Consider the following 4,365-nt stretch of genomic DNA (forward strand, 5'->3'; position numbering starts at 1 on the left):
GTGTTGATGATTGCGTGGCATTTGGGCATTTTGGTTGTTGGCTGTGCTGGGTGGGGGGGGATCACTGGTCTATATTGTGTGCGCACCGCGGTTGGTCCGGGCGCTGCTCTTCCGTGGGTTACGCTTTTTGCGTTCCGTCGGCATTACGTTGTCAACTGGCATTTGGGTCGGGGTCTTCCGCGTTTGCATTGCGGTGCATCTGGGAGTCTTTGTTTTTTTTTTATTGATTTATTCTTTTTCTTTCTCCCACCCCTATTGCCTACTGGGGTTCTTGCCTGCCTGTTGCTGGGGTAGGTGTGGCACAGTCGTGGCGTCCCACTCTCACTAACAACTACATTCTTTAACAGGCTTATGCACACACACATGTACACACACACATACAGACACATTCACCCACATGCACACAGACACAATCAGTCTCACACATAGACACAAACAAATTTAGGTTGTCCCTGGTAGAATTATTCCTGATACTTTTCTTTCAGGTACTTATTTAAATTAATTATTATTCCAGCTCTCGTGGCTGTGCTGTGTTGCTTATTTAGTGTGCTGGACTGTTTCTTGTTTTCATTTTTCTCATAGTTGTCTTACTATGTCAGCTGTTTATTGCTGCTGTTCGGCTGGTTGTCTTTTACTATTATTATTATTTTTATTGTTTGTTTTTGTTTGTGTTTGTTTGTTGTTGTTGTTTTTCTCCTCCCCAAGCCCCCCTCTCTGTTCTATTGCAGGTTTCGTTGCTTTCTGCAATTGGTGTTTCCCACTGCTTTTCCCTGTTGTCCCCACCCTCCATCCCCCTTTCCCCCCTTCTCTTACAGGTCTTGTCCTTTCTCTGTGCTGTCTGTTTGTGCCCCCCCATCCCCGTGTCTGCCCCACCTGTCCGGCCCGGTGACACATCAATACATAATTAAATAAATAATAAAACAGACAAAGGACTATATTAATACTCTCTTGTTAAAGTAAAAGGGCAGGACAGGTTTAAAAAAATAAAAATAAAAAAAATAATCATGAAAGTTTCAAGATAACGAGATTCATTGTCACCAATTAGTGTGGAGCATGAACCAATTAGACTACAATATCCATGGATGTAGCCTAATATTTTATCATAGTGTAATACTTCATCAGACACTGTGTCTATGGTCCCAAATACTGTACCACCTTTTCAGACTATTTACAGTATTGACAGTCCTGCACTGTATAGATGCAGGCCCTTGTAATTGCTTGTCCAATTCTGCCAACTCGTTACTGATGATTGAGTGCACATTGTGGAATGAGTATTTAAAGAGTTGATTGGGATCCAATTGCAAGAGCATAGTGATACATAACATGGAGCCAGCAGGTGATCCAGGTCACAATGGTGGTGGGAGGAAGACGAGGAAGACGTGTTGGTCAAAGGAATGGCAGGGGACAGGCACCCCTTCTGAGAGGTGGTCGTGGGCCTTGTTTGAGAGGTGTGGAGGAACGTGGTAGAGGACAAGGCCACGGACCAAGACAGCGGCAACAACAGCATCGAGTGCCCAATGAAATTTGGGCAATAGTCGTGGACCATGTCATGAATCACGGCATGACAATGACTGAGGAGGTTACAGTGATACAATCAAACCTCAGAAGGTCAACCGTGGCCTCAATACTCAGAACTTTCCGCAATGAGAACCAGTAAGTTATCAGCATGCACTAAACATTATGCTACTATCCAATTGTCAAATGATATAATGCATACCAATGTGTATCACAGAATAGGTGATGTGACCAAGTGTCTTCGCTGTAGAATTGTGACCAGGCCAAATAGTGGAGGCAGAGGTAAAATTCTAACCAACAAGAGCAGGCTGTGGTGGATTTGGTTGGGGCCAGAAATGATATTCGCCTTACAGAAATTCATATAAAACAACTGTACCGTGTGCCTTTCAAAAGAAATGCAGACAGAGTGAAGCAAATGAGGACTGACTATGTTCAGGTAAGTTCAGTTTCAAGACGGCTGTTGTAAAAACATTCCCAAAAATTCTACATTGTACACTAATCTCTAAATCTCTTTCCAAAATGTATTTTTAGAGGGTGATGGAGCTGGATGCTGATGACGACCATCACAAATTCATATATTTGGATGAGGCAGGTTTTAATCTGGCCAAGACAAAGAGGAGAGGTCGGAATTTCATTGGCCAGAGGGCAACCATCCAAGTACCTGGACAACGTGGAGCCAATATTACCATGTGTGCGGTTATATCAGAAGATAGTGTGGTGGGACGCAGACCTCATATTGGACCATATAATGCAGCTCTCCTTGTCACTTTTCTTGATGAGCTCGATCAGGTTTGTAGAGCTGAAGGTGTGACCTATGTCATTGTGTGGGACAATGTCAGGTTCCATCATGCTCATGTGGTGCAAGCATGGTTTCAGGCCCATGCACAATTTACCACCCTGTATTTACCCCCATACTCTCCCTTCCTTAACCTGATTTCATAGCTAATTATTTTTGCTTTGATTCAAATAAACCTATGTTGTGATTGTACTGTAGTACTGTTTTGCATCAATATATTACAAACTTTGTTCAACGATTCCACTGTGTCTGTAGTATTCTCTCTACTACTGCAGTACTTTTACAGAGATGTATTTACTGTACATGTAGTACCATAATGAAACCTGTATCTAATTTGTTCTAAAATATTTAATGATTGTACGAACAATGACACAGTGAAATTATGGGTTGCTTGTGTGTGTGGGTGATCTATAGTTATGTTTCAATGGTATTTCACAGTAAATTTGGTTTTTGAACCAATGATTGTGCAAGTGCAAGATTTCTTTAAAGATGTGAATGCACAATGCAATGTTTTGAACATTGCAATTTTGAACACAATGCAATGTTTTGCGATGACAGCCTGTGTTACAAATGATAACCGTTTTGTGTCTAGAGTTGTGAAAAATGACATCAGGGTTCTGAAAATAGTAACAAAGTGATAGTAAAAAACTGTAATTATTTAAAATGATCAACTAGGCGATCAAACTTTCTGCCCTTCACCATCATAAAATACAGTTATAACCGCATTCCTTCATATCATTTCACTTTGATATCGCTTATGTTGTTGTTGGATGTGATGTATGGATGGAAAGCAGGATCATTAAAATGAACAGCGGCTGGCTGGGTGAAGCGCCTCTCCAGAGACGCTGTGCGCATTTATGCACGAGTCACAGCAACATAGACTAATTAATCCATAGGAGCGTCTAAACATGTAAGCAATGTTTTTGTTTTGTGGCACAATATTTGCTGTGACGTTACTACACGGACGGAAACGTTTAAATGACTGACAGCAGCCTCTCTAATCATAAAACTCAATCGCTAAAGAAAGCACTCATCCATCAATATAACACAATAAAGAAATCACCTGAAGCTACAGGGACCGGTGGAGGTGGGGTAAAATGCCCGTGCAGGTGCTGGTCTCTAAAGCTGATAAAATAATTAGTTGGTGGGGGGCGGGGATGATTTATGCATAAAGGCCTATATGAGTATTCCGTTAATGCACGAGCCGATCCGCGCATCACACCAATTCAGCTGCTCCAATTGTGACAAAACAGAGCAAACAGCTGCTGACATCACATTATTAGGCTCTAAAATCAACCAGAGCATTCAGACCTGATCTGCTGTGTTTCATGTTATAATAATAGTGACCATGTAGTCTGCACATGTCATTCCAACAGTAGAGTCCTGTGGTGACAGTTGGGGCTATATGAGATAAATGTTACTGGACTGATGATGAAACTCTCACCTCATCAGGCTGAGGGCTGAAATGATCTGTGTACTGACAAAAGGCGCACCCAAAAAAAGTTACTGTATTTCTGTGTAGTTAATGATTGTAGGCTACTGTAATCTGACTGTTTTCAAGAGATGCTATAATGTTAATGTTAATGTAATGTTATAAGGTTAATTGGACAAATAAGCTATAATGCTTATTTGCTTTGCCTCTGCTTGTAAAATCATCACTGGAGCATCAAAGTTCATTCTTGATGACATCAGTATGTTGTTCTTTTTGCACTGGTGGAAAGTAATTGAGACCATTTACTCAAGTGCAATTTTAGGTACTTGTACATTACTAAAGTGTTTCCATTTTCTGCTACTTCATATTTCTTCTCCACTACATTTCGAAGGTAAACATTATGCATTTTACTCCACTACAATTATTTAGCTGCAGGTTGCTTTGCAGATTGAAATTTATAATCAACAAATAAATGATTATGTATTATTATATGATAAGATAAGACTTTATTGATCCCCAATGGTATATTCACAAGCTATTCAAATTCAAATTAGCTCCTCCTTTACCAGCTACATCATTAAAGTGATGTACACATCCCTTCATCACCATCTAAGCTCCAACA

The 4,365-nt window shown here is 40.6% G+C and overlaps 1 long non-coding RNA gene across 1 annotated transcript; it reads left to right on the top strand.

Annotated features, from left to right (window-relative positions):
- Window positions 1-1,339: 1,339 nt before the first annotated feature.
- On the top strand, window positions 1,340-2,501 carry LOC123973080. Its single transcript, XR_006825524.1, has 3 exons — window positions 1,340-1,653; window positions 1,766-1,951; window positions 2,047-2,501. It is a non-coding gene; the product is annotated as an uncharacterized LOC123973080 (long non-coding RNA).
- The last annotated feature ends 1,864 nt before the right edge of the window (window positions 2,502-4,365 follow it).

Source organism: Micropterus dolomieu, linkage group LG06 (genome assembly GCF_021292245.1).
Source record: "Micropterus dolomieu isolate WLL.071019.BEF.003 ecotype Adirondacks linkage group LG06, ASM2129224v1, whole genome shotgun sequence".
Classification (NCBI taxonomy): domain Eukaryota; kingdom Metazoa; phylum Chordata; class Actinopteri; order Centrarchiformes; family Centrarchidae; genus Micropterus; species Micropterus dolomieu.